Source organism: Geospiza fortis, unplaced genomic scaffold (genome assembly GCF_000277835.1).
Source record: "Geospiza fortis unplaced genomic scaffold, GeoFor_1.0 scaffold166, whole genome shotgun sequence".
Lineage (NCBI taxonomy): Eukaryota > Metazoa > Chordata > Aves > Passeriformes > Thraupidae > Geospiza > Geospiza fortis.
This window is the reverse complement of record NW_005054310.1, coordinates 10,007,327-10,034,283: the sequence shown is the minus strand read 5'-3', so window position 1 is coordinate 10,034,283 and position 26,957 is coordinate 10,007,327. Positions and strand designations below refer to the sequence as shown.

Here is a 26,957-nt window from a genome sequence, read left to right as displayed (position 1 = left end):
AGTTATCAAAGTAGTGCAATGCACTGACTATAGGATGTATTTTAAATTTGATCAGATTTTTTTCCCCATTTTCTGAGTGGGGTTTCCTGAATACCATAGGAGAATCTCCAGGTCTAAAATGAATAGGAAAAAAGAATGGGAACAGGGACAATTTCTCTCTTTAAACTAATTTCAATACATTAAGCAGACTTTCACTATGAAAGGGACTACTATACAGCCCAAAGTTCAAACAATTGAGTTCTTTCATTCAAATGATGCTCTGTATCATGCTGAAATCATTACAGAGCTTGGTCACTGCAAGTCACATACTTAATAGGTGGCAAGGATAACCACATTAAACAGGGATGTTTCCTCTGGACTTATTTATCTCTTTCCAGACTTCCTAAATTAAAAATCTTATTAAACACTAGATTTAATGTACTTAGCCTAATTGCTGTCTCCACAACATTAAAGAATGTCCGTTACAAATAAAAGAGAACATCTTAACTTTTCTCGTATTTTCCCCACTTTCTCTACTATGATTTTTCTAGCTTCTTAATTGAAAGAAATCGCTTATTTTGAATTCTGTTGCAACTTTTAATAAAAGAATCTGAAATATATATTTCATTCCACGTGATACACAACTCTAACATCTTAATTTCAAAACTCATTCACCATTTCTATTTTAATATGAAAGCAAGTCATGTATTAGCATAATTTTCTATCACGTCTTGAAGAATCCTTTATTCTTAATCCTGTATCTGAATTAGCTTTATATCTGAACTTCTTTAATAATTAAACATATCATCAAGTATTTTTTTGCAATTAGTTGCTGCAGCTGGGCATAGGGCAGCCTGGAAATTGTGGTTTGCTTTTTTAGTAAAATTTATTTGTGCAAGTGTGCCTGGCAAGAAGCGAAGGAGGTCTGTGGCTCTGGTCTGTTTTGTGATGCAGGTGAGAGCTTTTCCTAAGTTCACCAACTTGGGAAGCTTGGGAGCCTGGAGAGCTTCTGCTGCAGAGCCAGGAGTGAGAAAATCCTTTGTGGCCAGGGGGTGAGCACTCCAGTGAGTTGAAATTCAGCAGAGGAAAGCCTAGTAGATGACAAAGGCCTAATTAAGACCAGTGCCTGTAAACTGGAGATGGGGAAATTAATGTTGGGATTACAGCGTCATAAGATCACAGGATAATTCAGAATGGAAGGGTGCTCACAAGTCACCAGTCCAACCTCCTACTGGGAGCAGCATCACCTCTGATCTCAGACCAGTTGCTCAGGGTTTTATCCAGTCAGGTCTGGATGGAAAGCACAGCTTCCCTAGGGAACTTGCTCCAATTCTGATCTGGTAGGGAAAAATTGTTTCCTGTATCCAGTAAGAACTTTAATGACAGAAACACATTTATATTGTTGTGCACTATTGGGATAGATCTGCCACAGGAACTGGGGAATTCCACATTTATTGTTACCTTTACGACTGGATAATTTTCTGGGAAACTTGGCTTTTGTCAAAGGTAAGATGATATTTTCTGTATATAGAGCTGTTCCTTGTGGCTTTAATTTAACAAATACATGAAGACAGTCTATCACCTAGCTGGAAGAGCTGAATGAGGCACTTTTGGTAATAAAGGAATTGTTGCCTTTTTAAAATAACAATTTTTAATTTCTTTTAATCTAAATTGCTAAAATTATAGTAAAAGAATTTACAGGAAGTGAAAATTTGGTTAAAGGAATTGTTACCCTTTCTAATCTTTCATTGGATTTTGAACTTCAATAGTTCTGAGACATTCCTATGGCATTTAATTATCAAGTGACTTGGGAAAGAACAAAAATATTCCCAGAAACTTGTGAATAACCTAGTTCGTACTTGTGCAAAGACATTAAAAACCTGTTTATTTGTAAAAATAAAACAAAAAAAGCATCAGACTTCTGTCTGTCATGTGATAGGAGGACACAGCATATATGGTTTTCTGTCTGAACCACCACCACTACCCCAACTCCTGTAATGCTTCAAAAGCTTTATTTGCTGAGTGATAAAATTTACTGTTATTTTGGTTATCAGGCTAATGGTACATGCTGAGAATAGGGACACAGAGGTAGTTTTGAGGCTCTTCTGACATTTTCCTTTGCTGTTGCTGTCATAATAATGTGTAACAGGTGGCTGCATGGTCAGAGAAAGGGCCTATTGCTGGGACACATAATTGTTACATTGATGCATTTTTGTACCACTTCTTACCCTCAGATTTCTAAGAGGTTCCATCTTAAATGAGAAAATGCAGCAAGATCAAATTCAATGCAGATGCTACCAGTCCATTCTGTATCAACCCCCAAACCAGGAATGCAATGACACACAATGGACTGAACTCAGTTTCATGCTATACATTTAGTGGTGGGCAATTAAAGTGTGCAAACTGAATTATCCAAACTAGAAATGGTTAATATCTCTTTAACTTTGGACTGTACACCTTAGCAGATACATGCCAACGCTTTTTATTTATCTAAAGATATTTATCTAATTCAGCTGTCATATGCATTCAAGACCTAAGGTATAATTGTGGTCTGATTCCCCAAAGGTGATGGTAGCATCTTGTTCTCATTTTTGGATGCTAGAGGGTTACACTCTCATAGTCTGCCTGAAGTGCAGGTGCTGCCTAATTATATTGCACAAAGAGATTTGACTTCAGTGAAAATGTAGAAAAAGGAGTAGTCTTGTGTAATGCCTACACACTTCTAAAAAGGCTTTGTCTGGAGGGAAAAAAAAGAAAAGAGAAGCTTGAATCTGAATCCTATCCAAGGATTTTCTTTGTTAAGGAGCTGAAGGAGTCCTAGAGTGGAGATAAAAATATAGATAAAGTGGAAAAAATATTTTGTGGTACAATGGAGAGATAAGGTTCCATTTAGCCTGTGCTTGTGTGGGCACCTACAGCTTGGCTGCTGAGCTGGTGGGGTTTCCAGCACTGGGAGTCCACACAGCCCTTCTTCCCACGGCCATGCTCCTTGCTCTGCTGCCCCCGAGGTCCCAGCAACTCCTTCCTCCTCCTGTTGTCCACCAGGAGTTGTGCAATACCTGCCATATGGTGTATCAAACATGACCACACACACAGAAATGGGACTGGGGGCAAAAGTGGACAAAACTCTGAGAACTTTGGTGGTTTTGAGTGAGGGTTTTGCAGTAAATATGTTTCAGTATGAGACATGAAAATTACTGTTTTAACTAATTTCTTCATCAGCGGTGTCTAAGGACCTTTGAAATTGATTCCTACTCAGTTTTTTATACTATTTCTGGATTTTCATTGTTCCTTTTATGAAAATCACCATAATTATGATTTTATTCTATTAAAGGTTTTTTTTCTTAGAACGGTGAAAAAGTCTTTGAAACATATATTAAAGAATTAATTACCTTTTTTCACTAGCATTTTCAGTAGTAAGTCTTGCCTTTGCTAAAAATTTGTGCCATTTTAAACCAGACTGATATTAAATACTTGACTGTGTACACCAAATCTGAATCTTCATTTTTTAGTAAACATCAAAGATAACAATAATAATGCTAAGTTAGAAACACCATGGGCGGGGTGGGGCTGAAGGGGGAAATAAATCACTCAAGTCTTGCTTTTTACAGATAGTTTTTGATACATGTGTTTTCCATATGAAATTCTCATTGGAAGCCCTGCTACATATGAGACTATAGCAACACTGCTGTGAGCAGACACAGGCAGTTCTTGTTTGGCTCACCTGTGCTGCAAGGCAGCCAGGCAGCTTTGGTGGCCCTGAAACTGAAATGTGCTGCAAGACCAAGCTGAGGGCTGAGACCTTGGAGCTAAACAAGGATTTGAGAAAGAGCTGTCTGAGTAAGCTCTTGTTTAAAGAGTCACAAGTGTTTTAACATGGGCAATGCAGCACCAAACAAAAAGTTGGAGAGCCACCACAAATATACGATGGTTCTACGATGTCTTAAAGAGGATAGCTCTGTTTAAAAATCTACTGATAATCAAATAATGTTTATTTCCATACATAGTAAGGCTTCCCATGATCAATTTCTATTTTAGCAGTGAAGTTCAGTATTCTGGGACTACAAGTTAATTGAATGCTAAACGCTAAGCTCTTAGAAGGTTTGGAAAAAATTAAAAGAATACTTTTACTGTGTCCTTTGTAGTCATAACAATGGTGACTAGGTTTTGAAAATTAACCAGAGACAGTAGTGATACTGGGTTTTAAACAAGGCTGTAAAATTTTAGTGCTCCCTGACAAATGGCTTGAGCAACTAGGACCTACAGAAAAGGGTTTTTAATCTTTTTGACCAGAAGTAAAACATATAATTGGAGAATAATTTTTATCCCTGGGACTGTTATGTGGAATAAAGACATTTATTTTATGAACTTGATGTAACTTTCTGGAGTGATAAACTGACTAAAATGTTTTTTACATGTAAAAAACTTGGTGAAACTGTGGTGCTTTGGGGCACCTTCCAAGCATGCTTGAAGTTAAAAGAAAAACAGATTTGAGAACAAAATCAAAATAGGCATTTGTGTTAGAACTCCATTTACTCCAAGAAGTGTTAGGGGTTAGAACATAATATTTTCTTACTTCTAAAAAAGATGAAGGGAAAGACAAGGGACCTTGTATGGACCTAATGTGAAGATTTATTGTTATCAGCTACATCTGTCTGAAATAATTTCCTGTTGCTCCGTCAGGGCCAAATTTATCCCATGGATGCCCTTTTCTAGCTGTGCTGTTATTTATGCATGTTGTTATATATAAACCATGAAGTCTGATGCCCTTCACAGTCATAACTAAACTTTTGTAGAGATTGGAAATGAGAGATATCACGTCTCCAGCCTTGCAATTGTTGTTGACCTAACAGTGTATGTCCTGTAGTATTTTACAGAGACTCTGCAAACATATAGCCTTGTGGTGGCTTTCTGTGCTGTTGCTTTGGGTGAAGATTTGCCATTTTCATATAAAGATAGAAACTAAATATAAACTTCTCTACCAAATTCTGGAAGAACATTAAATAGGTAATTAATGGCACCACAGATTAATTTGTATCTGCTTTGGAAATTCCAGATTTTAATCTAAGTGCTGTGGATTAAAATTATTTCTTATGAGAAAGCATTTTTGAGAAATTAAAGTACTTTATCTATCTACCTGATCTAACCTTCAGCTAATTTGAGGTATTTTAACTTTGACGAATGGTCTGATCTTTCCCAGACTGGTGGGAACACAACATTCCCACACAACATTCATCAAAACCGTTCTAAAAGGGTTCAGACTTCAGGAAATTGAGGGAGAGGTTCACCATATGAAGACCATTTCTCCAGTGATGGAATATATAGGTGACAAGTTACTGGTCATTCTGGTTCTGCTCACAGCTGTTGATGACAGCTCATTCTTGCTCTTTTGTCCTAGACAACAGCTGAGATGAGGGCTGCAGAGCTCTGGGGCTCTGGTTTGAAAGACACAATACTGATAAATCAAACACAGACTACCCCCTTCAAGGACCTTTTCCCACAGAGATGAGTAACCCTCTTCAGCCTCAGGGAGCTAATCTCTTCACCCTTCATCCAGAATCTGGGAAAGACCAAGTTAGAGTCCCAGAAGGGACTGTTATTTAGATATTCTGACTTGGTGTCTGTAGAATTCTACTTCTTTCTGTTGCCTCTGGAAGGGGTTATCTCTGGGACTAAAACACAGAGAATGCCTGTCTACATAACCAGGCAGGTGGAGAAAACAGTCAGTTTGTGGAAAGGTAGGATATAAGAAATTCTCCAGATGGAAGCTGTCATCCCATGACCGGGCTGTACCACAGTGTGGACACCCCCCCAGAGTTTTCTACTTCTCTACTGTGTAGTTATAATAGCACAAAACGGCCTTTTTTGTCTCAGACAGTAAAGCAGTAGGAGGTCATTTTTATCTTGAGGTGTGTGACTGCATAGCAGGAAGAACTACCATAAAGCAGCTTTCAAGTGTTGAGCTCATCAGAAGTTTGAAGCAGAAGGCTATGAGTTTGCGGCTTGTTAATAAGAAAAGCATTTGGAAAAGTCATGGAACAACCTGAGATTTTTGTATTGCATTATGGGTCTTCCTACATTCCAAGAGTAAGTGGTTTCCTGAAATTATCAGAACTTAGGATATTCAGCATGGGATTCAAGTTAGTAAATTCTGGATGTCCAGGATGAAGATGATGGTAAACTACTCATCCAGACTCCTTTTACAGTCATTAAAATGTGAGTAAGTATTTCTACGATGCAATTCATCCAATACAGCACAGTTGAGTCGTCCTCCAGAAGTGCCTAATCCTCCCCAGTAAACATGAATTTAGAAACCTGACTTCAGGGTCTGCAATTAGGTGACATAACTTCCACTCATAAATTTTCATGTTTTCTTCAGCCTACCATGCTATGGAAGATAGAGGTACTACACATTTGATTACATTGTGTCACTTTGAAAGATGCTAAGCACTGAATGGAGAAAATAGGAATTATTTATAAATAATTTTGAAGGCATCCAGGTAGACTTCAAATTACAGGTTAAAAATAAGATAAAGAATATTAATAAAAGAGGGAAATTTAACTAAAGTGTCTGTTCAGTTGGAGAAAGGTAGATGGAATGCCAAAGAACGAACTAGCAGAGAAACAAAAGTTTGTAGAGAAGCAATACTATCACTACTGGAACACATTAATAAAATAGGTTTTTAAAATAATGAGCTAAGTGGCTGCATGGAAAAAGTCCTTTGGTTGTGCTGAGAAATGAAGCAGGTACATGAGCAGGTGCATCACTTTGCACAGTCCCTGTATCCTAGTTTTCAGAGGAACCCCCAATTTGGTGTGCAACTGCCCATCTTTCCATCCCCTGTCAGCATTTGAACCTCTATATTCAGCTCTGGGTGCCAGGAATGGGCCACCTGGGCTTCAAGAAGGAATATATTACACAGCTAGAATGGGACACTACCAAAACTCGGCCATTTATAAAACAGAGATAAAACAGAAACAGAATGATGCTGGTATGAACATTATGGAGAATCCTCCTTTTTATTTTGACACAGCTATCACAGAGTTATGCTGGCACATGGAAATTATGCCAAGAACCCAACCTAACTAACTGGCTGCCCCAAGAATATTTTGGTCTGAACACAAAAGCAGGCTGGGGGAAAGAAAGATGGTATAATGGCAAGACCCATTTATCTAGGCAACAGAAGCCTAGATAAATCAGAGAGTGTCCCCAAAGCTTGGTCATCTGAATCAGCAAGGACTGCTTCTATTCTCAACAGTCTACAGGACTATTTCAGCTGACATTTCCTTCTCTTACTCAGAGATCTGCATCAGGATGATAATTTTACTAATTCTGAAAAAAAAAACCAGACAAAATTTTACAAAGGTTTATCTCTTCTAATTTTATTTTTAATAAAAATAACTTTTCTCATGCTTTGATTATTCAGCTTGTTCTGAGATAGTAGTATTCTTTTTTCATATGTGCACTCATGAATTTTCGACTGGTACCTGAACTAAGCTAAGTTACAGTGGTATTTTACTGCACTGTATGAGCAAAGGAAGAATGTGTAGCGCCAGATCACCTCTCATGAACTTTTGTGTATTTGTGCAGCTAATCTCTTAATTGGATTTTTATGAGGAATGTTTGCATATTTATCCAGCTTAGTTGTTTTTTGTTATAAACATGGCCCCTGTTTTCTCTGAATGTCTAGAGTTCTATTGAATACTTTATGCAGTTCTGTACTTGGAAAACACAGAGGCAAACAAACACTATGGGAAAAAACAATATACAGAACATATCGTGTGACAAACTGTTACATTAGTACCCAGGTCATTACTATCAGACAAAGCTGCTGCCGTGAATAGCTGCATTTTTCATTCTTCATTCATTGCACAAGGAAAGAATGGCTGAAAGTGCTACTATCAGGGCTGGACTCCCTCCAGCCAGCGAGGTCATTGTTTGTAAACGTTACAGGCGCAGCGCGGGGTGGCACTCGACTGAAGCAAGGCCATGTAGGATGTCTGTAAAGATGTGGAATTTTCCACTGACTGAGACAGGTTCACAATACTACAGAGGCATACTTTGGTGGGGGACCATAAAAATAACACTGTGATGGGTTGAGTAACATTCAACTAAAGGTTAATGTAATTACCAGGAAAAGCCCTCTGCTAATTACAGACTGTCCTGTCTTTTAAAGCTGTTATAATCACATTGCTTTCAGAAGGGCAGCTGAAGCTCGGTTAATGCAGTCTGCTATTTGTGTGTATGCGACAACTTGAGTCAGCTCTCTCTCAAAAATGCATTAAACAGTGATTTTACTGCCTCAGAGGTGGTGAACAGGAGCCTGGCAAAGGTGCTTCTGTTACTGAAAAGAAAGGGACAGGAGCAAAAGAGAGGGCTGAGAACAGGTGCAAAGTGGAGAGGGTAAAGATTATTGGAACAACTGCTCTACTGGCTGGAGGCAGAGGTGAACCGTGGTGTTGTTTGTCCAAACTCTGACCATGGTCCCATGTGCCATATCCCATGTGCCCCCAGTCCTTACAGCCTTCTCCTTCCAGAGCTCAAGCTTAGGTAAAACAGGCAGTGGGAGCTGCCCAGAACAGCCTTTGGCACCTGGTGAATTCAACACTTTAGGCACGTACTCTACACAATAGAGGACGTGATAAAGACATTTATTCAGCAGTGTGAGACTTAGTCTCAGTGATTTAAGACCTAAATACACAGGCTAAGCATAAAAAATGCATTACAAGGAAGTGCTGTGACTTCTAAGCAGTTCTCTTGCACTCCAAATACTGCTATAGGTCAAAAAATAAAATTATGTACCCAAAAACTTGTGTACATATCTATTGCATTTCCCTGGACCTTCCAGATGTGAATAAAATGAAAATAGAAATAAGTACTTCCAAAAATAATAATAATTTTATCAACAATGATAATACAGTATATTTTAATTTGCTGTTATGAAAAGAGCCACAGGGAAATTTGTGAATGCTGGGGGTAGGATTCTTGCCTGAGACAAACCCTGCTCAAATCTCGTCCTGCAAATGGAGGTCTTGATTCCCTGTCTATTTGATGGCAGCGAAAATGAAGGAAATTAGTCCCTAAAAACAGCACTGTACAAAAGTCTGGACAGATGCTGAGACACATGGTCACTGGGGTTAGTGCTGGAGTTTGTAATTAGAATAAAAATTGCGGATTAACTGCTGTTTCTGTCAACTGGCATCAGGCAAGAACCTGAAAAGGATTTGTTTGTAGCCACGGCCCTGAGAGAGCTCAGGAAGTGTTTGGGTCTGATGGTTATGGAAAAAACAGGCTGGGAGCTATGACAAGAGGAGTGCTCTCTGGGTTTTGACTCTCTGATGCACAGGAAAGCAAAACTTCTTTGTCCATAGTTTGCAGATCCTCACTTGTGTTCAAGAAAATACCTGATACTAAATTCATCCCATATAAAGCAAATACAAGGGACTAAAGAGGTCCAAGCAAGTGAGGTGACTTGCATCTCTCCCAGCATACACTTCTGTTTGGTCCTGGAGTCATCACGTGGTTGCATTTTAGCTTGAGTGGGAACACTCTCTCTTACTAATTTTCCATACATTTTAGTAGCGTTACAGAGCATTTTGCATTTTCAGTGGTTATTCTGTAACTTAAGAGATTTTCTGAGCTGGAAAACCAGCTGTTAGCAATTATATCCTTAGGTGACTTCATTTTAGCATTGGGGAAAAGACTGGGAGCTCTTGGGAGACTTTTTGGCACCTTTCCCCTCTCTTTAATGTACTTTTCTAAATTTGCTCTGCCCCTGCAGACTTCCATAGGAAGTCAGACAAAGCAGCAGCAGCAATTTCAACGGAAGAAACCTGCAGACCCTGTCATGCTTGTTCCCATAGTTGTTCCTGATCCTGAAAGGCAAGTGGGGTAACTATCCCTCCAGTTCCATGGCTAGAGGTACAGAGAAGACATCTTCCTGGATTTATTGTAAAAAATTCTTTGAAGGAATCAAAAGGCCAATTTATATGACTCTCCAGCAGCTTTGATCACAAGTGCTGGTGAAGAGGAAATGAAATGTTAAATAATGTTTCTTTCCTTGCAGCTGCTCCTGGGTCTCTTAGATTTGAAATATATGTTTGTAGATTGATAATGTTATATAAATAAGGAAATTTTACTCTGATTAAGTGCTGACTGCTAGAAGATTTTTGTGCCTCTACAAAACGTACACACTGGAAAGAGTCTGGCTGCACTCCTGAAGCACTTCCACAGGTCTCGGTCCGGTGGAACAGCCCCTCTCCTAGGGCTTTGTGACACTCTTGTCCCAGACTTATCTCCAGATGAAGCCACTACAGTGTTGTCTGACACTCAGCTGTGCTTAGTCCCAGCCTTGGGAGATAAAAAACGGGAAAGGCTGTGTTAACACTTTGCCCTAGAAACCTTTCACGATTCCAATAGGATCCACGTTGTCCAGACTGAAAAACCTCATGAATAACATGGAAGTTGAAATAGTCTTCATTCTATATCATCAAGCCTCTGTTAATTTGCATACAGATGGGCCTGCATATTGTGCAATATGCCTAATCAGAGATGTCTGTGCTAGGCAGTCTGGAGTGTATCACACTGCCAGTTTGCCATCTAGTGGTGTAGCATAAAGCAAATTTTACATCCTATTTCATCATTTCAGCAGAAAGATGCCCTCAGAACGCAAACACAAGATGATTCATCCACAGGAGAATGGCTGTATAGATCCAATTTCTGTTTAACACCTTAGGCTTTATTGTTTTCAGTATTATCCTGGTCTTCTTTTGACTGTATTTTTATACAAGTATCAGGGAATCTCAAAAAGTGGAATGTGAATGGCACTTGAGAGAGCATTGTCTGTATGACAATGGGTCTTAAGTGACCATCCACATCAAGAGAGGTTCGGTGTAACCTCAAGAGTTCCCAACAGATGTTTGTTTGGTCTGTTCCACAAAACTTTCTGGTTCTCATGATTTCACAAACCTCTTTGGGAGTGCTGCCAGGGTCATGGTAGTTGTCCTTTAATGTACTGATCCTGACAGCTGGAGGAAGCACTGCAAAGGAAAAATGCCACTTCCCTGCAAAGTCTGTGAGCACTGCTGAGGGAAAGCTCATCAATTCCTCCTTGGCTGCTGTGGGATGGGGACGTCATCCCAGCCAAGGGATTCAATTGGCCACTCTGAGGAAGGTTAAAATATCCAGGGACGAAGTCTGACATAACCAGCCAGCAGCTACAGGCGTTGAGAAAGTGATGTAAAAACATGTCAGGGCACAGGGGACACTCGCACAGCATGTCCAGGTTTTGTTTCGTTCTAGCCTAAGAGTACAGCTAAGAATTTTTTTGCCTTCTATAATAACTCCCATGTCCTGTATTCCTTATATCTGACAGGTGCACAGACTATTGCTATATTAGTAACCACTTGGGTACTCTTTACTGATTTTTTGGGAAGAGACAAACGATGGTTGCATGGAGACCAGAGTGTCAGTGTAGTCAGAAAGTCACTGTCTGCAATCTTTGTCAGTTAATTTATCAGTTAATTTAACCTCCTCAGAGTTTCAATAACTATTCTGGCAGCATGTTCAGCCTCACAGGCCCCAAAGGGCTTCAAGCAATTTTGATAAGCCATTAATTTCTGATTTAAATACAGAAGAAGCTGATGACAAGACAGTAAAAAAAACCTCACTTTGGGAAAAGTCTCAGATGTGAAACTCCACAGGGAAAGGAAAACTGGGAGAAACACTTATTTTATTTCTTTGTACCCAAAAGGACAAACAGCCATTTCCATCACCTGCAAAACTTAGTTTTGTCACTCTGTTTGCAGCAGTAGCTGGAACAGAAGACTGCCTTCCCAAGTAGTACAACTGAGTCTGTGAATACAGAGGGATGCTAAATAACTGTGAACTGTTTTATATTACTACTTCTTTCACACACTTGCCAAGGAGCAGGATGGGAAAGACACAAGCTGGAAGAGCCATTTTGGAAAAGAGAAGCTGTAACTTGATGGGAAAAATTCCAGTTCTATAGTGAACTCAGTTCATATGGGCAGTTCATTTACTCTGCATGTTTTGATGTGAAATTGGTTGCCTCTGTAGTTTTAGTTTGCTTTTGAAAGGGGTAATAATCTTTCAGAAATATTGCTGAAAGTTAATTTTTTAAAAATAATGATATAGGCAGAGTAGATACAGTTTTGGCTGACTATAGCACATTTAATTGCAGAGCTGGTAGCAGACCTCGCGCTAACAGAAAAGCAGGTGTGATAAGCTCCCTTTGGTAGTTTTGAAGCCAACTAATTTCTTGTATACTGGGAATTCCCTGTGGGGAAAAAAGCCAGAAGAAGTACACTGCTTAAAATATTGTACAGCAAAGAAAAAACATTTCATTGCAGGCATGACTACTTCCTGAAAGGTATAGAGGTAACATGGTTATGGATGGAAAATATAGTCTTTTCTTTTGACACAGAAGTGTCTTAACTTAAAAAAGACAGGGCTAATAACACAGTTAGTTGAGTTAAAATTTAAGATATTACCCTTGGTAAGATCCTGACAAGACACAGATAGAACAGCTGGTGAGAGCAAGAAGTGGTAGCAAATGCAGCTCTTGTTATTGCATAAATATCTCATCCAATAATCAATATATCAGTGCTCTCATACAGTAAATATGTAGAAATGTACATGCAATGATATTTGGGAAAAGTCATTGAGACCCTTATTAAAATGAGAATGAGGCAACAGAATTCTTCTTTTTGTTTCCTTCAGAGATGTGCAGTCCTGTATGGCTCAGTCTTGGAGCTGGAGTATGGAAATCTGTCCTTCCACCTCTTTGAAAACTTCACTTGGCAAGGTATTTACCTCAGCTTAGATACAGCAGTGGGCTGATAATATGTGACTGGGTACCCCCTTATCAAACTCAGAAAATGTGTGAATAGTCCTTCTTTATGGACTATGGTCTTCATCCTTCTATCTTGGATTTGCTTTAATTTCAAGCCAATGGAGCGGAAGAATCAGAGATTTCCTTATAAATTTGACTAACCATATTTAATTTTTGCACTGAACTCTTGAAAATGGCCTACTGTACTGTTTGTAAAATGCTTCTGATATTTGAAGATCATAAGACAGTCATGGCAGATGAAAACTGAAAAACAAGAAGTCTGGCCTTTGTAAATTCTGTTTGTGTTGTCTTCCACCTGATAAAAACCAGTTGTATGGAATTTACAATAAGAAGAAAATATTTCCTTTGAGATTTATAATTATATTTGTACATTTATAGATTATTGTTTAGGGTGAGGTTTATTAAATTTAAAAGATATTTTCAGTATATAATTAAGCTGACCTTTTGGTAAAGAAACTTCAAGATCAGTCATACTTTAAAAACTACCAACCAATTATATTCATTATTTTCAAGCACAATTTTCTTTCTTTCTTTTTTTTTTAATAATACCAATTATGAGAATATATTAAATAACCAAGGCATATTTATTTTAACTAAAAAATAATTGTAAACCAGAAAGCCTCAAGAGTAAATCATTGACAGGACAACTTTTACTGGCTTTTAAAATGGGCTTGATTAATGGCAAACCTCTGAATAAACCTATCTTAATGCCTCTTCTGTCCTGTTTATTAGGTTTGCAATAAAAGCCATTTCTCCTCTCCTGACAACAGAATCATAGAATAGTTTAGGATGGGAAAGGATTTAAGATCATCAAGTCAAATGGTTAACCTAGCACCACTGTTCACCACTGAACCACGTCCCTAAGTGTGACATCCACATCTCTTGTAGCTATCTCCAGGATGGCGACTCTGTCGCTTCCCTGGGCAGCTGGTTCCAATGCTTGATAACCTTTTCAGAGAAGAAAACTTTCCTAATATCCAACCTAAACCTCCCCCAGAGCTACTTGAGGCCATTTCATATAATCCCATAACTTGTTGCTTGGAAGAAGAGACCAACATCCACCCACTACAACCTCCCACAACCTTTTCCTTCATTGATTGAAGCCAAAATGAATTTTGTGTTCTTCATTCTGCTATAGTCTGGTTTCTTTCAGATAACATTGTAAAAATCTTTAGAGTTCAAATACTTCTACAGAACTCTGCACTGAAGCTCAGTTTTAAACTGTAACTGGTGTATCACTGAAATTAGAGTGAGTAGTAACCTACTATATGTATAATTTATCTTAGTCTCATGACAAACTACTCCCAAGAGCTGATGTTCACTTTTCCTCCAATGAGGAACTATTTAATAATCAAAAATGAGTTAATTACCAGGAAGTTTTCCATGACATTTGGCCAACCAAGTATTTGTGAGGTTTTTTTTGCATCTTAATGTAATCATACCAGTTTGAGTGCTCTAAAATCATCCTGCAATACTAATAAGGAAACCCTGAGTCAGGGAACAGTGGTTTAAAAGAGGTTTTTAAATGTGAGAGTAGATTATACTGTCTTATTGAGTACAAGGAATGAACTAGTGATTAAGGTACTTGTTTTGCCAAAGCTTAGGCACCTGTGAGAAATCAACAGAACTATTTCTATGATTCAGCTGCATTTTTTAAAAATGTGTTTCCTCTGAAACCATCTGATTACTGACACAAAAAGTACTGCCCGCTTTCTTGTAGTTACACTGAAATTTGGGAATTGCACAGCTTAGTGCTTTCCCTGAATAATAGTTGTAATACAGAATAGTCTCCATCTGTTCTGAAATAAGCAACATGGATTCTAATACCCTCCCATCTGTATGTATATTTTTAGTCACACATTCAAGTTTGTAATCCCTCTGCTCCAGTCTACATTCCTGGCATAAAACATAAGGCTTGTTATTCAAATATTTTAAATTATGTTTGTGTGTGCATGTGTCTGTATTTTAAGTTCTTTTCTTAACTCTGGGGAAACAGTTTAAAATACATGTCTGCAATGAGACATTTCCTATTTCTATTAAATCTTCAAAAGTTTCTGTTCTTGAATTGTGAGTCATAGAGTTTCTAGATAGCTATGAAGAAAACACCAAAAAGTGGAGAAATTAGAGGACAGAGAAATCTGAGCTGAAGCACCATGGGGCAAATTATACTGTAAAGTACCTTTTCAACATGGATTCCCACTTTATAATCCTGAGTTCTTGTTTATCAGGATTTGAAGGACAAGGTGAAGTCTTAGTGTGATTGACAAATAACCAAAGGAAGAAAAATAACATCCCACATGGGGTTCCCAGGTGTGTTTTTGTGGAAGCAGTGCAGAACATGGGAAGAGGAAACTCAATTACTTGACTAGACATGGAGGGAAAGAAAACAAGTATTTTCAGTGACTGAAGAAAATGTAACCACAGGAGAAACATAGCTTGTGTACAGAGTTCTTAAGTGTTTGCATTGCCCCAGCTTATTTTGGCGGAACTATTTGCATGCTGAGAACAACCACCTATTTAAGGAACAGCGAAAGATGTATCACTGTAGCAGTTGAGAAAGACAGGACAGATTCTTATTCCAGCACTGTTTTAAGGAAGCTAGAAGGTCTTTATCCCCCATATTTCAAATTCATAATGTAAATCCAGTTTGAGCTGTCTTGTAAATGTGCAAATTACTCCATGCTGCAAGTGATAGAAGACAGCTTCTCAAAGGATGTGACTGGGCTTCCCAATTCCTAAGTGCAGGTATGCTTGCTGGACTTACCTGGTAAGAGAGATGGAAAATGGATGCAAAGACAAAGAATTTATAGAGATGCTCTCAGTCTGGTTGAAGAGGGGACTCTGAGGCCTTCTGTGGAGCACATTGGCATTCAGGTTAGCTGCAGCTACTGCGTCTCTTCGGTGCAATGCACACGTAAATCCAATGGCTGGCTGCTGAAGATCTGAGCTAAACAGCCTTTCAGCACTCTCCAGAAAGTATTTTGATGGTTTTGAGCAAATCACTCAGTTTTTGTGCCTCAGATTTCCATCTCTTTATTTTAGAGAGGTGATATGAGGATACACACACTCAGGTTTACCTTGTACTTGTGTGAGGGACTCAGTCCCTGATGGTGTAGGGATCAAGATTCCTTGTCTGAAGATCCCAGTGCAGCCATCTCCACCAGAGCTCTGGCCCTGGTGCCAGCTCATGACACATCCTTTATAGGAAGGAGCATGACCCTGGGCAATAAAGAAAAATCTTCCCATTAAGACAAATGTTCTTTCCATACAAATTAGTGTTGCTTTATGTCCAAAGACATAAATCCTTCTGATGCTTTATTAACAATCTTTCACAAATATCTTCTCCACCAGAACTGTTAGTTAACCCTTTCTCCTCTACCCCACCCCAAACTTCTAAGACAACTATGATTCTTTGACAAATTTCAGTCAAATGCTAGAATTTACAGTGGACAAAAAGAAATTTGTTTGTTTATTTATTTATTATTAGTCAGTGTGAGAATTCTTTCCCCAAGTCTTCATATTATAATTAAGAGCAAACAGGAAAGTTTGGTTCAATTTTTGTCTGACTCCTGCTTATTTTTAATGCCTCTATTAAATTCTTCTTAAAGAAAGCTCTCACAGTTGTTACATATTACTCTCCTGCAAGGTCTTTTTCATCTTTGATTTTTCTTAAAGTTCTTTTTCCCACTTCATGTGTAATCAGTAACTTCCTACAGAGGTGACATTGACAGATGCTGGCCCAGTGTTGTAGATACATCAGTCCAATGAATGTGTAGTGGCTTATAAATATATTTTAGAGTTATTTACCATTACATTCCCTTAACATTCTTGTATTTCCATTGTGTCTGGACTTTCAGTTACAGTTTACAGCAGAGCACTGCAGAGGTGCTGAAGCTTGGAAACTACTAGAAAACCATGTCTGAGGAAGCTTAGCAGAATACAAATTACTTAACTTCTAAACACAAAAGGAATCTTTAGAAACACACAACCACTGACTAGTTATGTTATCACTGCCAAGGGCTATTACTAGATATTTTGGACAAGGATTCTTAAAGAAGATGATAGAAACAGAAAGTCAAAGGGAGAATTTTAATTTACTTCAATGGAAATTTCAACCAGAAATTCAGATAAATACTGGACATTAGTAAAAAATATAGTGAATTTCTAATAATAATTTCTTCTCCTTGCTAGGTTTTCCCCTTGCTTTTATTTAGCACTTGAATAGGTTTAGTTTGAAATGCCATGATCAGCTTTGAGAAGTGCAAAATAAAACTGTGGCATTTGTAGGTCTTCAATTAGAGTAATTATTGCAGCATCTTTTTGTGAAACTAAGGAAATTAGGTCTTAGAAAAAATATGGAACAACACAGAATAAGATCATAAGCAGGTGGAGTAATTTTACTTGTAGCATACTCGGGATGAAGTACTTAAAGCACTATGACAGTTACAATACCTTACCACTGAGCAGGCACATTGTGATTTAATGGGTGACTTCTAAAGAAAATGCCACAGTCAGGTAGAAGTGTCAATTAGTGCAACACTTCCTAGCATTCCACTGATTAATTTCTTTATCTTTGGGTGTTAGAGGAATTGAAAATGTTGCACATTACTCTCCACTAATTTGATTCTTTTGGGCTCCTCATAGTACATTTTATTCCACTTTGGTCACTTAGAAACAATGTTCTACCTGAACACAAAGGAAAATGGATTCACAGATGAGCTGTTATTTCAGTATGACAGCATGTGGGAGGAAAGGTGCATTCGGGTTGCAAATCAAATATAAGGTATGTAAGGTTACATCTCCTGCTTTGTTCAGGTTTTTCTTAGGAAGGGAGTGTGGAGAACACCTGCCACTGCTGGTGCTGAAGGCACGAGGGAAGCACAGCCCCGAGATCTCCAGCCAATATCTTAGGCATTTCCAGTGATCTGGCCACTGGCCTTTTTCCATCTCTCTTTCATGAAAGGAATCTGGGGTATTTATAAAGTCCGTTCCTGACTGCCCACTAGAGGTAGGCTGACTTGGTTTAGCCATGATCTTGGGATCACAAATCCCATGAGAGATTTGGGGATTGCTCTCGGTAGCCTGTGACAGCAGTGGGCTTGTCTGCACAGGAATAGCTGTTGAGGTACTGCAAATTCACTCTTTGCATAAATCTGCTTTAACTTGCAAGTCTGCACAAGACTTTATGCTTTGTTATCTAAGAAAGCGATAATTGGTGTGAAATCAGCGAAGTGAAAACTCCCCAACCAACAAGACGAAAAGGAAACTAGGCTTTGAACAAGAGATACATTTAGAGAAACATATTTTTTTCCCAATGGGAGATCTGAGCTGCTGGTTCACACTTAAGGTGTGAGGATGAGCATGATACCGTGCTCTGCACAGGTGTTACCAGACACAGTATTGATGTCCTACTGCAGCACTGGCCTCCTCCTGATGACTAAACACAATAAAACATTGTGCTCAGGCAGCTACACTGCTTCCAGGGCTGAGGTACTTTTGCTTGACACAGTGTTGTGCTGTACATATGTACTGTCTGCTGCCACCTGCAGCTTGCTGGAGTCGAGCATCATTTTTACAGTATTGCCAAGGCATGAAATCAAGCTTCCATGAGAGAGGAGAGAGGGCACCAGCTTTGAGTAGGGTCTACCAAATCTTGGGTCTCAAGTCTATAATGATTACTGACAGTCATAGCACTGGTCAGCTGAAGAGATTTAGTTCATACCTGACCCTCCCCCTTTGCACTGACCACAATAGGTCCTTTGGTCCTATCACACTTGCTGAAAGCAGCCCATGAGCTCAGCTGCAGCATAAACATGACCTTCTATTTGTTAGCCTGTATATGCTCTAAAATCTCTTCTGAAACTGGATAAAAATGTGGCATGAAATTTTCCTTTATTAAAAGTAGACCAGAGAACATCTGCAGTAGATGTATATAAGTAAGACAGCAGCAGTAAATTGTTCTGCTGCCAATTGTGATTTTATTGTGAAGCTGCTTTTTCTCTGGAGCTCTAAGGGAGAAATCTCCAATTTTACATAAAAATAGGTTTCTAGCTGGAATCTAAAGGAAGTTTTATACATAAAATGCTATACAGGAGGTTGAAGATCAGAAATTAGGCAAAAAGAAACCCCTAATACATTTCCTGTGCTGTCAAGATTCTAACAAAAATCTTATGATTATACAGTGGAAGTCATTGACCATAAATTTCAGACATTCTGGCTTTGCAGCACTGAAATTGGCTCTATTTCTAGCTCTTTGAGTACCTTCAAGTCTTTCTCCTACTATTTTACAACAGTTCCAGGTGTTTAAAAAGGTTTTAGAAATCTTTAATCTGGCTTCCAAAATTTTTAGGCAAAGAGTCAGCTGTCCAGATTTTGTAGAATATAGTGTGGAAGGAGGCCTCAGGGATCATTCTGTCCAACCTTTCTCAGCAAAAGCGTGTTCTAGACAGTGTGTCCCAGCGCTCTCATTATTCTTAAAAGTCCAACACTGGTGAATCCATCACTTTCCTGGGGAAATTACTCCAATGACTGATTTGTCTCCTTCTAAAAAATTTTTGTCTTGTATCTAATCAAAATCTCCCCAGGATGAACTTGTATCTATTATCCTTTGTCTTTTCCATGTGACTCTTTGCAAGCAGAGAGTTTCCATCTTTGTAGCAACATGTCTTGCAAAACATCAAGCACTTTTAAGAGAAAACACTTGAAAGACCCCTTACTTTACTGCTGAATATGGTGTTGTGTGTCAGCTGAAGCCTTTTTTGCAAAGCCTGAGATGGACTTCAGGTCACGTGGCATTTGAGGGGACGCAGTGCTGTCCTGCTGCAGCATGCCTCCAGGGCTTAGGCAGCAAAGAGTGCTGTTTCTCTGGCTGTAGAGCAGGCTTACAGCTTAATTTACATGCTGGACCATCTTCATAGGTGGCAGTGAGGGGTTCAAAGTGCCCACTGATCTGTTTTCCAGGTTTTGGAGTTATAAAATAAGATAGGACCAGAAAAGCTGTGCTATGATTGTATACCCTGCAAAAAAGCCACTGCACTTAAGCAGAATAAGATGAAAGCCAATTTTATGTTCCACTCTTGTTGCACGAGCATTGAGAGGTCATAAAGCCTACAGACGTGCCACATCCGTGACAGACTGGGAGTGTTTTCCTGCAGATGAGAGCAGTTCAGGGTATCTCTTGGGACCACAATCAGCCTTTGGCTCTACAAGGTTGATGGCAAAGAGCAACACCCCTTTCAGTAGTACTTCACAGAAAACGCTGATGAAAAAGCAAAGTAGAGACACAGCCTAAGGAAGACTTTAAATTCTACTGGAAGAGGCGGAGGAACTCTAATTACCATTTGTATCTTAGTTTGAAAGTGGGGGGGCTGAGCCTTAGGAAGATGTCATTCCTCTTCCCTAATGCCTCTGTAATGCCACTAGAGGGCCCCGAAGCCCACCTTAAAAATTTGTCTTTGGCATTTTTGAAAAGACGACACAGCAGTGAACGTGTTTTCCAGAACACTTGTGCTTTCTCATTTTGCTATTCTCAATGGAATGTGTAGGGTGAACACAATCACAAGAAAATAAGGATTTGAGGAAGAGGATACCTTGAAGGATAGCATCACCAGTGACTTCTATCCACTAAGGACTTGCATGGTTTTCTGCAGTTTGGTGGAAGTAGTATCTCCTCAGCAGCAGCTGGATTTCCTCTGTGTCTTTTCTATTTTATGAGACAGTATATGTAGTAGGTTCTCTGGGAGTGCATAGGAGGCTTTTGATTTCATGCTATCCCCTATGAGGATGTTTGCGATTTGTTAAATCTCTCCTCAACCTTACTTCCATAGCTTGTCTTTTGGTTTGGAGGAGTGGAGTAGCTGGGTTACACTTGCTGTTGAGTATGAGTTATAAACAGGATGAGTTCTTTAATAAACAAGAAAAGGTTCCTTTTGAACAATGTTTCTTTTTCCTTGCAGAGTTGAATGTGGAGGGCAGCAATGCTGTTCTGCTCTGCATTTGTGGATATGTCTGACCAAACAAATTCCAGGCTTTTGGTCATCCTGAAGAAGAGCGCTTCCTTCTGCTCTGTCTCCTTGCAGTCTGGAGTAATAGCCAGATTTTTGAAGGTGTTCAGACACAAGAAAATGTTAAAAATAAATCCAGAAATTTTTCCTTTTTTTTTCCTTTTCCCATTTATTGTCCCACTTCCCTTTATTTAAATAAGCCTGCCACCCCACATGCCACGGTCTCGATCAGAGACATTTAGATAAAGACATGTAAAATGATGTTACATTTTTTGGCATCCCTCTCAGGACTGAAACTGTAGCTGGATCACATGAAGAGACAATATGTCATTGGGACCAACTATCCAATCACTTCTGTCCAGGGAGAGTTTGAAATGTTGGGCACTGAAATAAAAAAATGTCATCATAAATTTTATGGCTTTTGCTGAAACACTTATGATTTGATGGATGACAGCTAGAGCAATTGACTCCACAATCCAGAGAGGATAAAATGCTAAAATTGCCAGAAATTCCTAAAATACTTTGCCTGTGACATATAAGGAAGCATACTGCAGTGTGGGCTGGCTCTACTGGCATTTGCTTTAAATGACCTGCATCATATCAGTGGCCCTTCCACCCCAGACTAGAGAGTAGCTGTTCTGAGTGACCTCTGTTATCCATTTAATACACTGTGCCTACACTGCCCTGTTTTCTCAAGGGCTGCCAATGGATACAAATGAGGCATAAACTATGTGTTTTCCTTCAGAGATAATTTTGCCTTTCCAGAAATGAATTAGACATTTGCATAAGAAGCATCATTTGAGACAAATGTATGTCTGCTGGACTAGTGAATTCCAGAAAAATTGTTCACTAAATCTAAAGGTAGATGACTAAAATATATTATGCAGGTCATGTCTGAGAAGTATTCATTCATTTATCTCTCTTAATTACAAAAGAAGTCTAGATGACCTAATGGGTTGTATATTATATGTAGCTACTTTTTGGCAAGATGAATCCCACCTGTACAGTGGGATTCAATGTCGTCACGCAAATCTTGCATTTGTTTGTGCCAAATTACCAAGTACAGTCTCTGTGCTGTGTATGTGGCACTTGGGGAGAGAAAATCTTACCCTGGAGGCATCTTCCAATGCATATAGGGTCTTGAGAGACACTGCAACTCCCAAGTAGTTTTCAGTTATTCCAAAGGCAGCCCCTTTCCCAGTCTGGGACTCTGGAGATGCTGTGTGAACAGGTATAGACAAGCTGCTGCTTATAGAAAGCCTGACCAAAGGTCTGAGGCTCAAGGGTAACACCCTTCTGTGTCCTGAGCACCTTCATGGGTTGTCTGTTGGGGCCTTTCTCAGTGCCACCTGCCAGCATCCCTCCAGGAGCAAAGAGTGTGCTTTGCATGGTGGCCTTACTTGGGACATGGCATGCAAGGAGGGTGACATGTGAGGAAGGATGGAGAAAGAGGGCTCTGGTAAATAATTTAAAATACACATCATTCTTCAGGCTGTAGATTAACACTCTCTCTGCTTTCTTTTCTGGTCTCCTACTGCAGATGTTTCACTTGCGTTATGAATGAATGTTCTATTCTTAAAATAATAAAGCTTTCTATTAAGGAGTGGTTGAATTTGCAGTAATTCAAATTTTATTTTTTAATTTATTTAAGAGGGCATAAATTGTATTATAGAATTCTTTATAGTATTTTGATTCCTTTCATAAGCATATTTTGGGTCTTGAGGGATGTTCATAACAAACATGTGTTAGTTCCAAGTACCTTTCTTCTTAAAACCCTTTGTGTTTTGGGACACAGCCAGATAGGATGACAGAATATATATTATTTTTATAGCTTATATGTTGGGTCGATAGAACGAAGCATGTTTTATCCTTGCAAGAAAATTAAACATTCCTGTCTAATTTAAAAAAAGGATTGTCTAAAGGACATGCTTTATATGCTTTCAGGATACTCTTCCTGTTCATTAGGAACTGTTCTGTATTCTTTTGCAATCAGTTCTCATCATTTATTGTGTAATTTCAATTGTAAGTGGTTTAAAAATGCTGAAAAAAGCTCTATGGACATCTAGTGTGTTAATTGGATGGGGAAGAGGAAGGTGTTCTTGTAGTGAGGTATTATATGCAGTATAGAATATCTCTGGGCAAGATACTGCAGTTTGGTGTCTGATTGTATGATTCATTCAATACTGAATGAGGAGAAAGAGTTCCTTTCAAACAATGGTTGTCTTTTGTGTTTTGTTTGTTTTAATAACTCTGCTGGGAAGTTTAGGAAAAAATAAGAAGTTCATTTAATTAAAAAAAAGAGAAGACTAGCATCCTCAGAAAAAAGAAAATTTTCTGAAATGGACTTTATCTCACCCTCCTTCAGGCTAATGAATATTCTGCTGGCAAAAAGTAACTTTAGAAATATGATATCATCACAGCTAAATCTTATTGATTGATCCTGTGCAGTCATGATAGCCTCATAAAAATTACTCTCTCCTTGAATTTCAGATCCACTTTATGTTTCTTTTTATTATTTCTCTCATTGTCACTATCTCCAGCACTGGTGAGAAGTACCTGGAGTACTGGGTGCAGGGATGGGTTCTCAAGTAAAAGAGAAACAGGTATGTACAGAAATCAAGTCAAGCAAAGGACCATGAAAGAATGGGAGCATCCCACAGAGGAGGAGTGACTGAGAGAGCTGAGATCATCAAACCTAAAGACAAGATGGCTCCAGAGGGATCTCATCAACACATATAAATATCTGATGAACAAGAGTGAGGAAGAAGGATCCTGGCTAATCTCAGAGGTTCTCAGTGACAGGACCAGAGTCAGTGAGCACAAACTGAAATGCAGGAGACCCTCAGAAAACAGAAGAACACTTTTCTACAGGAACGGTTATTGAACTCTTGTGCGGGTTGCACAGAGAGGTTGTGGAGCACCCATTCTTTATTACCCTGAAGAAGAGGAGGTGCAGGGGTGACCTCTCTACAACTCCCCCACAGGAGGCTGCAGCCAGCTGGGGGTTGTCCTCTTCTCCAGAGGTCTCCCAGATCTCAGATCTCTTCCAGCCTAATTGATTCTGTGATTCTGTGATATTCCAAATCCCTCTGAACTTGATCCTGGACAGCCTTCTCAGGATGACCCTACCTGAGCAGGGGGATTGCACTAGACCATCTCAAGCCTTAGCTCTTCTGTGCTTCTGCCACTGTTTCTGCAGTTTGACAAGAGCCAGGACAGGCTGTGGCTGAGCAGCCTTAGTGCCACTTAGTTTATATGCAGGCATGAGCTTCTGAAAAAGGCTTTATGTTGATCTACAGACTGAGAAAGAGATTTCTTCATTTCCACAGTGAAATAGATCCAAAGACCAGAATGGACAAAGCATACATCCAGACTGAAGCCCTGTACATTAAAAGCCATAATGCCTAGTCTAAATGAATTAATATTAAAATAGGACCTTCAGAGGCTGTAATCTCTCTCTTTGTCCCTAGGCAGAGTTAAATGTGCCTAAATCATTACTGGCAACGTTTCCAGTCATTAGTGATCCTTACTATTAGAAAGAAAGAGTTCCTTGATGTCTAAGTGAAACTTCAGCAACTAATGGCCCTAGATTCCCGTTAATGTCTTTTTGCTACACTGATCATTGGGCAAACTTTTCAGGACTGCTGCCATTCTCTCCTCAGCCTTTTCTTCTCCAGGCTGAACAAACACTTCAATTCTGTCCACCTTTTTCTCATTAAAGACATAGGAAAAAGTCAATGGGTACTTTGAATCCAAAGAGCAGCACATGCCTGCAGGTTGTCTGCCTACCCTAAGTGCTACCAAATAAATTACTGGGCTCTCTCAGGCTGGCCCTTGAAAACAGCCCCTGACGTGATGTGTGGCATGTACTGAAAAAAATGATCTTGCAAATGCATTTAGAGGTTTTTGGAACACTTTATCGGGACTAAAAGCAGTGTTTAGGTCAATCCATATGTACCTAAATGAAAGCAGTGCTCCCCATGAAGGAAGATGGACACATGGTGTCTCTGGTGTCACTGGGCTTCCTGCCTTGTCAGGCAGTGCCTAAGCTTTGGGACAGCAGTTCATTGCAGGCTTACAACTGAGATTCTTTGACAACGTCCTGCGTGGAGGAGCTTGTCTCCCTCCCTTCGTTAAACTGGGGGCACTGGGAGGGAGAGGCGCCTGCTACTCCAGGCACTCAGCTGCTTCCCCAGAGCTCAGGAGAGCTCTGGTCCCTGGGGGCATCATCAGCACCTGCAGCGTTGCTGAAATGCACTCACCCACAGGATGCACTGAGGTTAACCGAGTTCACAGAGCTCTGCAATGCCCCTAACTCCCCTGGTGGGAGCAGAAACTGCACTTGAGGCATTTTCTTTGCTACCCTCAGCATCGGGCAACCCTTTGCCTTCACCCACCACAGTCTGCCTGAACAAAGTAGTAGAAAACAAATGGATAAATACAAGCTTAAATAGGAAAGAGAGTAGGGGGAAAATTGCTCCACATCATGCCCTCTCCTCCTAGCCTGGTCAAGCAGTAAAAGCCTTAAAAGAAGGATTTTACTTCTGTATTTTTTGCAGTACAAAGCTGAAGGAATTACAGATTCAACACAAACAATTCACCTTCCCCCAGGAACAGCACCATTTGCCCAGAGACAACTTAAACAATAAGAAGAGATAAGTCTTGTATGCTGAGTTAATGAAATCCATGGCTTCTATAAACATAATAGGGCTACAAACAATAAACCAAGAAAACTGGTGAGATTTTACAATCACAAAAAAGATGCTGCTATGGGGAATAACAAGGAACAAGAGCCTGCTTTTATAAAAGTCTCTGCAAAATTTTTTTCTCACTCATTTCACTTTGAAAATACCTTGAGAAATAATGTGAGGTATATTCTGACATTAAAATTCTGAAAAAAATAATAGAAATTCACAATCGTTTTCAGTGCCACCTAATCTGTATTTTTATTCAAGTGAAGTCACTGAATAAAAACAGATAAAAGAGGAATCAGGCCCAAAGTACTGAAGTGGATAAAATAATTTAAATGCAAAGTGTAGTCTGCTAAAAGTAGAGTGCACATTTATATGTTCAGAAATATACTGATGCTTTCAATCTCTCCCACATATTACTGAAGTATGAACTATTTTAGTTAAAATGTTGTATTCTAATTCTTTTGTCAAACTCCATTGATTTTAATAAGATATCACTGTTGTAACAGTGTGTAGAATTAGAAAATAAAATGTTCTAATGCAGGTATTTGATTTACAGATCTGTTTCAGATGTTCTTGATTATGCTTTGTTGTGGCCTTAGAAAATACCTTCCAAGTCCTTTCTGTGGAGGCCACAGTGTTATTCCTAGCCTCTTAGGGCAATGCTTTTTCTAGGAACTGACAAGGCCCCTAAGGCAGTTTGCAAAGTTTGCATTTCTCACAGTACCGAGCTGAGGGTGTTTGTGGCTATGACAGCACTCCCAGCTTCTGGCAGAAGGATTCAGTTCTAAGTAGAACTTCTTATTGTCTGCTTTGACACATTGTTATGAGCCCCGACAACAGAGGGGCAAGATCACCTATGTATGAAAGAGACAAATGGACTTGATAGCTCAACACAGTGGAAATTATTTGAGAAAGGTTGGGGGTTTGAGCTATGTTGAAGATATATGGGTTTAAAGTTCTCTCTGGCAGAATGTCAATTGTAATACATTTATAACCATAGAAAAAGAGCATAATATAATTTTTCAGCAGTTTGATAAATGAGACATTGGGGAAAAATGTTTATCCTAGAACAGAAATACCCAGAAAGCTTCTGTCACAGACCATGGACTTTTCAAACCATGATCACCTGTCTTGCAGTAGTTGATTAAGCCATATTTGGGACTATCATCAGTTTACCTCTGATTTCTTTTACCAATGTTTTACAAAAAACAGAGCTGGGTGAAGATTATATTAGTTTTTTTTGATAACGTTATTTAGCCCATGCTTTTTTATTAGGCTTCATATCTACTGTCTGTTTCTCTCAATACCCAGAGGGTAAATTACATCAGCAACGAGTGGGTCTGAAAGAATAAGGACTTGTATGAATAAGAATATAGGAACAGAACTACAGGGCATGTTTTGAGGAA

General features: G+C 39.2%; 1 long non-coding RNA gene across 1 annotated transcript in view; it reads left to right on the top strand.

Annotated features, from left to right (window-relative positions):
- The window catches only part of LOC115947702, a 22,687-nt gene extending 1,843 nt beyond the window's left edge, over nt 1-20,844 (top strand). The window contains exons 2-3 of the long non-coding RNA XR_004081556.1: nt 12,722-12,806; nt 20,810-20,844. This is a non-coding gene — a long non-coding RNA (uncharacterized LOC115947702). The remainder of the gene's footprint in view (nt 1-12,721; nt 12,807-20,809) is intronic.
- The last annotated feature ends 6,113 nt before the right edge of the window (nt 20,845-26,957 follow it).